Raw genomic sequence first — 12,678 nt, forward strand, 5'->3', positions numbered from 1 at the left:
GCCGGAGCTCGAAGCCAGGGAGGAGGCAGCTGTGAAGTTCCCTCTGGACTGGCGGGTTTCTCTTTTCAACTGCCTGCTCCACCATGAACACTGCAGCCTGTCAGGGCCGTGTCCACGGAAATGTGAAATTTACAGTATGGGATTCTGCGTGGGATTTTGTATCTTATGTCGTTTTTCTTTGATATCAACTTCTTAATTCCAGGGACAGATTTTACCAGTGCTCATTAAGATGTAGCAGAAGATGTGGACTGCCCAGGTGTTTGGCATTATTGTTAAAAATCCTAAAATATATGTATGCATCACTGGCAGGATAAATTGTACCATACCACCTCTGGCAGGTCTTAAACACCCTCTACAGGCCCTTCAGAGGAAAATGCAAGAAGCTGATAATGCTGAGCAGAACCTAGAGCCTGCAGCCAAGTAATATGAAGAAACTGGTATAAGCTCCTGCCCTTCTCCGCAGCTTTATTATCTGAAGGTGCTAACCGGTGTTAGCACTTGGTATGAGGATCCTCTGTGCACTCAGCATAGAGACCCTGGAGTCTCTGAAGCTAGGTACCTCTGATCTGAACGTGCTGTTTTCCATGGAAAGTGGCCAGACAAGGAGGAGGAGATAGTGATGATGGTTCTAATCATTGCGATTAATCCCACTTGCAGGATAGCCTAATAAGCATGTTTAAAAGATGTTAGCAAGGGGACATCTCTGAGGCTGCATTGACCCAAAGCTGTAGTTAAAGACTGGTGGGGCTATTAAAGCGGTAACCTTGCATTAGCAAGATAAATGTCTTCAGCTGAGAAAGGCATTTAAATTTCTCCTTCGTATCAGCAGGAGCATAAACAAGTGGTAAAGCTCATCTCTCATACTTACAGTTAATTCTTGCTCTACTGTGTAACACTGTGAAGTCAGTTGCCTCCTTTTCTTTTCCAGATTTCATAATTACAAAACTGGGGACAACAACTGTACTACATGTGCTAAGGTAAGCTAGTGGTGAGTTATGCCTGAAGAAAGGGGTTTTGTCACACTACTTCCCTGCCACATGACTTTGTGCCGTGGTGGATTTTCCTTCCCAGCAGAAAGTGGAAGCTGTTCAGTATCTGAAATGAAAGTATTGGTTCATTCTCACTGCAGTATTTCATTCTGTAGTGAGAACTTGCTAGACTTGGCACATCATTTCCGTTTATCCGCTAAGCAGAAGACGACATGTAACTAGCTGTTCGAAGTAGTTTGAAACCATGTGCCAAGTATATCAATCAATGAATGTTTTAATTTTATTTCCTGAATATAGGGTGTGGATGGTGGGTAAATGAATTAATGTAAATATTTTAACATTTAATACTAAGCAAAGCAGGCCTTTGTTGATGTTATCTTCCCATTTCTAACTGAGTCACTTTTTGCATTACGCTTAACAATCACCAAGGCTGAGTATGGAAGAATTCTTGTACTTGTGAGAAATCTGCACACACACCCCTACTAAAAGCTCTGTCTGGTAGATACATGTATACTTATTATAAAGGGACTATCTGCTCTGTCTTTATATGGCCTGGAAAAATGGGGTGCACTCTTGATGAGGTGTTTGCTAATTAATCCTAAAAGACATGGAAGAGACTGTCAAAACTGGTGGCAATTGCTTCTGAAGCTTGTTTGGTAACTGCTGACAGGGAAACTGTGAGTGTTTGCACAAGCTTTAGATTAACTTGGATCCCAGGAAATGCTTAGCCCCTACATACATGTTCCTGTATTGCTGAGTAGGTGCTAGATATAGATGTGAAGAATACCACAGGTTACCACATTCTTTACAGATAAACAAGAAATTGTTTTTACTATTGTGAACATGTTTAATATTTCCAATACAAGCTACTTACAGGATTATTTTTTCCAGCAGATTAGTGATTAGCTTAGTGATGTGGCATGTCTTGGCAAAGTGTGTTTATTACTGCATAATATACCTCATATTCTTTTGTACCACAGATATATGTAAATTCTCAATGTGTGGCTTTAGCTGTCAAAGGGATTTGCAGAGCTATGCACAAGAAACTCATTATTGATAATTCATGTGTGACATACAGGTCACACACAAAACATGTAAAGAGCTTTTCCCCTAGCTGCCTCAACTGTAACTACTTTTTAGGTCTGTGCTGGTGGTTCTGACCTCAGAAAAGTATTTTCTCACTCATTCCTCCACACCTTTCTCGACCTCTCCCTTTAAAATAGCAACGGATACCAGAATTTAGTTGTTTGCAGTTTGTTGCTGTGTGCTGTGTACTTTCATCTGATAAATACACAAGGCCTATTATGGCTGTCTCTTTTTTTGTCCTGTGGCAAATGACACATTCTATACAATGCCATAGAGATCAAAGACCATATTTCTGCTTTAGAGAACTGGATACCAAGTCATTTCTACGCTTCTTCAAATGCAAATAGCTTCCGTAATATAGATCCTGTTCTACAGCTTTAAGTCACCCAAATAACTCTTCTCTTACTGTAGCCAGTGGCATGATTTGAGCATTTATGATCATATGGGTTGAAATTAGAGAGGAAATGCAGCCCTCTGTAGCACACAGTATGACCTTTGGTAGAAATGAAGGCCCAAATTTTGGAGGACAGGTGTAGTGTGAGCCTTCCTTCATGTATTTTTGCCTCTGCTGTGCTCTTGAATGTATTTCCTGCTCATCTGCCCATGACCTCTCTGGAAAGCATCCCATGGCCTAAAGAGCGTTTGAGGCCTGATGCATGTATGCAATATTTTAGCGCTTCCAACTACTGCATTCATGTATGTGGACGAGCATGTGTTTTGCACATTCCCATATTTATATGAAATAAAACATCTATTTGTCACTGATCTTTAGAGATGACAAAGAATTGACTCATTTTATACTTCCACTTCTCTGATAACCATCTGGCAAAACTGTTAATTGTCTACTTGTATTGTTACAGGGAATTTCCCCAGGTTAGAAGAACAAGCCAAGGAGAGGTATGAGCGAGCCAACATCAACATTAGGTGTGTCATTAGTTTTGTCCTACACCTGTTCATTTATTTTCCAGTTTTGACCAGCTAGAAGGTGAGCAGGAACTTAAAACTGGAATGCATTTATAGCTCTACCTTTTTTTGAGGTATCTTGCTGTGTGATTGCATCACTACTGAAAACTACTTTTTTTATTCCTGATTCAAAGCTGTCCCCTTCCCCCTCTTCCCTTCTTTCTCTTGGGGTGGATAGACTCCTCTCGCCCTTCAGCCAACAGCAGTTTGTTTGAAAATACTTTGAAAAACTAGAATACTAAGCTTCTGGCAAGGCTGGAGTGTAGCAGATAAATTCACAACACCAGCCAAATGAACGCGCCTATGGTAGAAAGAGACAACAGTTTGTGTGGTAAATCTCACCAGAACCCTCCATGGTTTTGTTCTCTCGTCTGCAGAGAGAAGCTTGTAAAAGCAAAGATTTTACTTGGAGAAAGGGGGAAAAGCTTTGAGAAGTTAATGGAGTTTGGGGGACCAACCAAAATGAGTCAAATCTCAGGCTTCATGGCATAGAAGTGGGTCCTTTCTGGGATCCTATGAAAGGATGTCATTGAATGGATAACTTAGCAGAGAGAAGACCAGCCTAAGAAAGAAAACATACTTTTTTTTTCTAGTCAGAAAAAGAACATCTCCCCCTCACCCCTCTCCATTTCTGGATTGACAGCAATATTAATAACTATTAATTCCAAGTGACATGAGTCAAATACATTGCTTCCCAGTGCTAATAAGCAGGAAACAAGCAAAACCAGAAGCCCGTCTATAGATATAGACAGCTAATCATCCTGTGAAGAATAAATTTATATGCCAACAGGAACATAAATCAGCATGGACTAAGCAGTGCCAGTGTGGATTAAGCTATCTGTTTATAACACACCAAATCAAATATACAGTTTCTGAACAAATAAAGAAGAAATATGGGTACATATTTATAAGTTAGATTCATGCATGCACAGACTGATCCAGAAAAATAGACAATTTTTTCTGCTGGGTCATACCTAATCTTTGTGCTGTTGGCATCTCTTCTCATAGGCTCTTTGTGTGAGAAAGCATGACTTCCACTCTGATGTTGGTCACAGGTGAACATGGGGGAACAGGGAGGAAGGAACAGGGAGTTGATTTCACAAAAACCTGTCCAGTTGGAGAGTAATGGTGTCTGAGAAATAGAGGCCACACAGGTGTTCCTGAATAGCCATCACCCACTGCCCAGAACCTTTGACGGTCTGAGTGAAGGCACCCACTAAGGCTCCCTGCCTTCCCTAAACACAAAAATACCTCATTTCTATATTCTAGCATTGTCATCTTTCTTTGTATTGGCATAGTGAAAGGAGAAGCCCCCAGTCCAGGACACCTTCAGACTAGAATTAGTGAGCTGTATGTGAAAGGGCAGAAGCTTTTCCAGCTTAAGGCACCTTCATGTTCATCTAACCACACTTGCACTGTAGACTACCCAAGCTCTTGTTTAAAAAAGGAACACCTGGAGTTGACATAATTTGCCAGTACAGGAACAAAGCACAGACCAAGCCAATGTCTTCCAGCAGCACAGGATGACACTGTTTCCATCTCCCTTTCCCTGCCTGAAACACCCAAACCAAAGCACTGTCTACACAGCTGTGGGGAAAGCACCCTGGGGCAGTGTGTGAACATACACTCACAACTAATTTATTGGCAGACTGTTGAGAGGACTCTTTTTCATGCCTATTGACCAGGGACACTCTCAAGCCCCAAAATGTCATGTGCACAGCCTTTTAACTGTCTTTGTAACCCTTTACTGGACTTGCTTCAGTCTCACAATCTCTCTTTTGTACTGGGGAGTTCCAAAACTGAACACAAGACTCCCACTGTGGCCTCCTAACTTCCAATTAGAGGAAACAGTTGCTTGTCTCAACGCATCCAGTCCATACATCCCCAGGCTGGATATAGGAATGCTGTGGGAGAAATTGTCAAAAGCCTTGCTAAGGCCCAGTTTAATGACATCTGCTCTTCTCTCCCTGTCCACAGAGCCAGATTTTTCATTGCAGACAGCATTCAGGCTGGTCAGGCACAGTTTGTGATCAGTAAACACATGCTGTCCATTCCCAATCATTTTCTTTTCCTTCATATGCCTGGAAGGAAAGATTTCCAGGGGGATTTGCTCCACAAACTTCCCAGGGACTGAAATATAGCTGACCAACCTGAAGTTCTCTGGATCCTCTTTCTTGCTGTTTTTTGAAGAGGAGCTTCAAGTTTGTATTTTTAAGTCTTGGCAGTTCAAAACTGCTTATCTGGGACTGCCCAAACTCCCCCTTCACCCATCTTCTTTATGTAATTAATTGGATGAGCTAGGACAGTAACAATAGCACACTGCAATCCACTACTCCCAAAGGAGTATTACATTATGGAAGGTAGAGACACAGTGTAGGCACAGAATATCAGGTGACTTCTCTCCCAAAGAACCCACATCTAAAGGACTGGTGATGCATTAGAGCAGGGAGATAAAACATTGATGAAGCTGGTCCAGGTCACTGAAGCTGGACCTGGGATGAGCATTTGGCTCAGGTGTGTGCAAACCTGTAGCATACTCCAGTGCAATTGTATATACCTTCACTGTCTCCAGTGAGGTTTCTACTCACTAAGAGAGGTTGCTAAGCAGGTCTGAGACTTCTAAGGCAAGTGCTGAAGTTTGTGTGTATGTCAGCCCAGACCATAGTATGTCTATCGTGCAGACTTCCGTTCAGGAGACTTGCAGAGCTCATTCCTAAATGCTTGGTCCACTGAGCCTCTTTGCCAGCCTGACCTTGTGGAGACTTGTTGTGCTGCCTACTTAAGCCTACAGATTGTTTTTCCCTGCTTACCAAGAGATCTGCTAGTCCTGGGAACTGATCTGGTTACCTGTCCCCTGCTGTGACAGCGACACAAAGAACAACTTCCTGCTTGCATGTGCAGCAATGAGGAGAAGACGTTTTACAGAGCAACATTTTGGAGTGGGAAAGGATGCTTTTAAGTGTCTGAACATCAGAGTACAAAACAAAGTGCTTATAATGTGACTAGAGCAAAGACAAATTTTAGTACTCGGACATAGCTTCAGGGTTTTGTCTTAGTACAGTGCTGTGATAGCTTGTAGCCTGGTGACTGGTCTCTGGTAACGCTTAGGAGGGAAGAGATAGAGAAAGACTTTGTCGTCTTCCCTATCCCTCTCTAGAGGACACACATCATCTGAACATGCCATTGGGGCATGTTTTGTCCCTAGTCTAGATCTACCCTCTTGTGGTTGGAAGAATTGGGCTGTTACTGAACCATGGTTTCTTCCCAGATTTCCTCCCAGGTAGTGTAGTCCTGGTCCTCTCCTTCCTCCCTCATGTACCTTGTGCCAACAAAGTGCAGTCAGCCACAACATGCCGTTGTTGTAATGGATGATGTGAAAAGCCCTCAACAATCCTGCTGTCAAGCTATGCCATGAGGCACTCACACATGTCTCAGCTCTAGGAATGAGCAGAAAAGAATGTACTGAAGAAAAAACAAACACAGATCTGCAATAAGATCAGAACGGGCACCTACATTTTTTTGCCCTTAAATAAATGCAGGTTCTGACCTTTGTAGGTTAATTTTATAGATCTGACATTAATTTTCAAGTAGTGTTGCTTATTTGGACAGCCCCTGTAGTGAAAATTAGAGTCAGGTTTATAAAAATATTTTCACTCAGCCAACAAATCCTGCAGTTAACTAAGAAACCTATAAAGAAGTATACTTCAAGAGTACTTGTTTTATTATATTTCTTTAAATACCCTGGGTGTGTATTTTTCTTTTACACTTGTATATAAATCTTTCCCTGTAAAGTTTTTTCACATGCTGTTTGAGTCACTAACAGGATAAGCAGAGGTTAGAAGGCAGTTTTCACCTCACTATTAGTACTGCAAAGTGAGGTGTGTGCTCAGGATTATACAATGAAGGAGAGGCTCCTTCCTTGGCTTGTCTCCCTGCTCCCTTTCATCTCACCCACAGTGTAATTTTCCCCACCCCTGTTACTTAAACAGAGAGCTGTCAGCAGCTTGTTGCAAGACTAATTCAGAATCATCTGGTTTCTGCAGCCAGTTTTCACTTCTGGAAACTGAGGTCACAGTTCCTTTCGTGTCTTCAACACTACCTAGAAGAAAAGGTTGATAGAAATGCTAAATAAATAATATTTAATAATTTTTATTACTGTAATAATAATTAATTAATTTGTGTTACAGTAGAGCAGGGAGGCTAGATTGACTGTGCAGTCACTGTGCTTCGTGCTGACACTTTGTAGGACATGACTGTCCCTCCTCCAAAGAGATTTCAGTGTAAAAAGTGACACTGAAGAAATAAGCATTATGCAAAATAACCAATCACTGATCTAAAAAGGATTTATGTTTATGTTTAAGCCATACAGTAATATGTGTCAGGATGTTACTTATCAACAGCTAGTGTTCTTTGTGGTTTATATTTTATGTGTGCATGCATTTATATATTTCCTATGTACTTGTGTACTATAAGGACACATATGCCATAAAGACCTTAGCACTGAGGCTTTTTCATTTCAGCAGTTTCTGGGCCCACCTCTCCTTATGTTCCACACAAAGGAGCATACACTATCCTCCACCCAATATATTTTACATACTGTGGTTTCTGTTCACCTGCAGAAAATTGTTGATCAGAGAGACAGATGGTGGAGAATAAGTAATGAATGTAAATATGGACAATGCATCTCAAAGTACTCTAGTTATCAGTAGGTAACCTTTTCTTCCTTTCTTGAGGGAGCATTTATGATTCATTCACGCTATAGGTACAGCACTCCCTTTTAAATCCGCCTGGAGAGGAGGAGTGCGTCTCAGAGTCTTTAGTGAAAGGCAATTGTGAGAAATTTCTATCAAAAATTAGGTCACATTGATATATCTCTGAAAATGGTGCACTACTGGGTAAAGTGAACTAAAAGTCTAAACATCTGTGCTACACTTGTACATAGTTGTGACCTTCTACAAAGAGGCCACAGAAGTATCCTGACCTCTTCTGCAATGTGCCATGATTGCTGATCATTGATCCAGCTTAGTGATCTGATAGCAAGTGAGTCTATCATTCAGTTTGACAGTCTGAATATAGAGACTAGTGTCAGCATGGGTACAAACAGCCATGAAGATCTTCAAGTGAGTTTCTGTTGAGTGACCGAAGGACAGTGCTCTGCTAACACCCAGAGCCTGCAGTGATGCCCTGGCTCTGGATGCACAAACCAGTGAACTGTCTGGCTCAGGTGCAACTTTTGGATCTTGAAGGGGATCCTCAAGGAAACCTTGTCTTAAAAGATTACCGTTAGAGGGCTCTGCCATCAATATTTCTATTTTTCCTACTTTCCTTGCTGTAGAAATAAATGCCAGAAAAGCTGCTTCATGAAGAGAAAAAAAATTCAAGAGTGGCTAAGTGCTCTCTGAAAGCTAGGAACTCTCATTTTAATCCCACTTTACCACTACTTTGGGAAGACTGCTGAGAGTGAACCAATGTCAGACACTCCAGTGATCAGTCTTCCTCCACAGGGGCAGAGCTCACATACTGCTAGCTTTGTTATGGTATCTTCCATTACAATCTGATAAAGGGAGTCTAAGGGCTTGTCTCTACCCATATCTGATCAGTTAGAAATTATGGGGTCTTGAGTAAAGTTTGTATGTCGGGCAACGTCCTGCAAATAATTCCTCTGTCCTCTCAGTGCAGCAGGATGCTTGTAGAGCCAAGGTTCATACCAGGAATAACGGGAACGTCAGCCTCATCTTACATAAAATGTATGAGAGAGATTCTAGTACATACTGTAACATAATGTCTGTGTTGTCAGTCATTTAATGAAATGCCCAAAACTTGAAATGCATTCAGTGGAATGTCTGGTTTCACACCATGACTGTAACACATACATCACAAGGAAGTGGTGTGGCTTTTTTTCTCAAAACCAAGCAGGTGATTTTCTTAATATAGGAATATGGTATTACTTTTAAAGCTTCTCTACTTCTGTTCACCTACCACATAGTAAGAATTTCTACCTACAGCTCTCCCCAACTTGCATTCCCATTGTAGAAGTAAATAAGCAGGATACATATCCTCACATTGTTTAATCACTTAAATTTATTTGGCTTTTAAGCTTTCTTCAGGGAAGTAGAAAGTTTTCCAAGTTTTATTTTTCAAGTTTTTCTTTCCAAGAAATAGAAAGTTTGAAATTTCAACATACCAGATCTTTACCTCCTGTAGTACAAATTGCCCTGCTGCACTCATTCTCTAGAAAGCTGTCCTTGGTGGAAATGGACAGATTTGTAGCCTCTAAGTAGTGGTATTCATAGTCTTCAGGAACTCTTTTGTGTAAGTACTTTGAGCCATATAGCTAACTACTGTTTCCCTGTTAATAAAATAAGAGAAATGAAGCTTAGAGAAACCCTTGGGGCAGATGCATTATGAAATGTAGCCAAATCATGTTTGTAAAACATTCTGAAAATCTCAAATGACAGGTGCTATAGAGATGCAAAGTTTAAGGTTGTGTTCCACGATACGTAGACATTCAAGTCAAATGACTTTGCCAATGCCATCATTGGCTTGGAAGACTTGGAGTTTGCTCTGCTAATTGTTAATATTTTTAATGATTTTAATATTGTTTTATTTGCTAGTGATCGTAGATACTCTTGTTACCCTTTGCATTCTACTCTTGAAATGTTTTCCTGACTCAGCTGTGTTGTCAAACCGTAATCCAGCAGTACCTGCTTGATTGTAAACAGGTACTTATGGCCTTTCCTCCGTATTTAAATGCTCCAGTGCCTTCCTAAGCTGTGATCCTCACTATCAGCAATGTGTTGCCATGCAGGTTATCTATGAGGGGGCTACGGCATTATCAGGAAACTGGTATGACTTTTCAAAGTCGTAGCAATAACAGTGAGCACAGGGAACTCATTTCTGCGAAACTACCAATGTTTCAAAAAGCAGCAAAATGCTTAAATACTTGAGGGATTCAAGAGGAGGTCTGTAGCCATAACTAAATTCAAATACACAATCTGGAGAAAAGTTTCAGGTATTGTGCCTGATGTTTGGCTTGCACTTTCTCAGGCTATTTCCTTTGCAGGGCTCATATAAGAAACAGAAGTTTGTTTTTTTTTTTAAAGAATTTATACTTTAGAGAAGGATCATCAGCTAAATTTGCTTAGAATAAGATCCCCTTACTGCATCAACCATTTCTAGGAATATCCTTGCTAGATAAAGATGCCAGCTTATTACATGTGTATTTTGAAAGCTATGGACAGATAAGTCTGGTGGAGGAGAAGGTCTCCAAAGCCAGAAGGTAGGCTAGAAATTTATTAAATTAATATCCCTCTGGTGAGCAAATCAGACTATATCTGACTTGCAAAATGGTTCCTTACAGGTAATTCCAGAAAGGCATGGTTAGCTGAAGCCTAGCCGCCCTTGCCTTGCAGTTTTATTAACCTAGAAAGGGGCTTGATGGCTTTGAGTTGCCCTAGAACAATATCACAGGTAAATCAAAAGTCATTCCTTAAGCTAAATTGTCCTTCAGGAACTTATGCAGAGCACTAAAAAATTTGCTGCCCTGGCTGGGATGGTAGCAAGCCAACGCTCTTTAAGCTGTCTGTACCCTATTCACAAAGGTTGCTGACTTCTTGTTCCCACACCTGTGTTGCGTAGAGTCATTTTTTGTGTAGCTCTGGAGTACAAAAAGGAACTGTGCTGCCATGCCAGGTACATTGAGCAGTCATTACAAGTAATTAATTTTTTTCAAAATCCACAAAGCTTGGAACTGTTATTTCATAGAGAGTAAAAAAGCAGCTGGAAGCATTCAATAATCCACATATTCATGGAATTAACTTCATCACTAATTGTAGTAATTGGCATTGACATTCTGTTGCAGTGTTGAGGACAGGCAGAGGGGCGGGAGAGTCGTATATTTATATAGATGTTGTGCACACCTTTGGGGTAATGCATGTTATAATGTCTATAATATTCATGTTTGTATAATTACATGAATCACTTATTATCTCGTTTTTGTACATGCTCATGCCTTTGAAGATGTCCATTATGTGTCGTTTACCTGAGCTATGCCTTCATCTACTTACTCTATTTAAGGAAGAAAGAGCACAGACTTTCCCCAGGACAGTTATATGTAAGGTTTACCTGCCTATAAAAAAAGTCTGTAGATGTCTCGTTGCTAGTAATAATTCTTTGTGAAAGAAAAATTAAATTAGTGAAAGAAAATTTAAAGTAACAGCCTGTGTGTTCTTCTACAGGCTGGACTAGTGAGAAATACAGTGTCAGTCACTCTACCTGAATGTTTAGCAGGGAGCAGCTCCGTTGCCCGTGTGCTATTTGTGCAGGGGCATCCAACCCAGACTGTAAGAACTCAGCTGAATTCCAAGGGTGTTCAAACAGGGAATATTTAGCTGCTACACACAGTTGGTTGAGCCAAAGGTATAGACTGACTTCTTGGAAAGAAATCTCTTATGTAACACAGCAACTAATTAATGTTCAGCATTTAATCCTCAGGCAAAAGAGATCCCCACATACCCTTAGCATGAGCATGTTTTATTCATGATTCTCATCTTCTGATTCTGGTCCTGAAATCTTCTAGATCCTGCAAATGTCAGTGAGACAATGGAAAAAGCCATGATTGGAGCCTTTCCCTGCAAAAATCAGAGAAAAGCTTACACAAATGTCTTCTTTGAAGAAAAAGAGATAACACATTCTCACCAGTGACATATATGCTTTGACATAAAAGTAGGCCAGGGAGAGAGTTGACTCACTAAACCCCTGATCTTTCACAGTACTTAACTGTTAGCTTACTCCCCGGTTCTCTCCAGCACAAACCTGCTTTACAGGGATGAGCTCTAAGCTGTGTAATTTTGAGCCAACTGTTGTCTCTGGTCTTGGGATCCAGGAGCAGTCCATAGCTTCTATTTAGTGATATTTGTGTTGATGATGATCTTTTGGCACCTATTCTTTTTCACTTCCCATTTCTAGAAAACCAGACTCTTTTTCTGTAAAACCTTGACCCTGTGCCTTCTGTACAGCCACATGAAGCTAATCACAGCTCTTTGGGAAAAAGGCAATGGAAGGCTGGAATCCTGATCGTGGCTGTAGTGGTATTCACAGAATCACAGAACCATTAAGGTTGGAAAAGACCTTCAAGATCATAAAGCCCAACCATTAACCCAACACCACCAAGCCCACTAAACCATGTCCTGAAGTGCCACGTCTACATGTTTTTTGAACTCTTCCAGTGATGGTGACTCCACCATCTCCCTGGGAAGCCTGTTCCAATGTTTGACCACTCTCTCAGTAAATAAATTTTTCCTGATATCTAGTCTAAAACCTCCTCTGGTGCAACTTGAGGCCATTTCCTCTCATCCTATCGCTTGTTACTTGGGAGAAGAGACCAACACCCACCTCGCCACAACCCACTTTCAGGTAGTTGTAGAGGGCGATGAGGTCTCCCTTCAGCATCCTCGTCTCCAGACTGAACAACCCCAGTTCCCTCAATTCTGTAACAGAGCTAATGCTTCCTAATGAAAGATGTGTAGGTATGAAAAAGGATAACCTAAGATGGAGCAAAGTTTTCTTGCATAATCATTACCTAAATTATGTAAAAGAAAATGATCAATGTAGAGGAATCCCTAGCAAAAAACTGCTCCAT

Source organism: Phaethon lepturus, unplaced genomic scaffold, assembly GCF_000687285.1.
Source record: "Phaethon lepturus isolate BGI_N335 unplaced genomic scaffold, ASM68728v1 scaffold8431, whole genome shotgun sequence".
NCBI lineage: Eukaryota > Metazoa > Chordata > Aves > Phaethontiformes > Phaethontidae > Phaethon > Phaethon lepturus.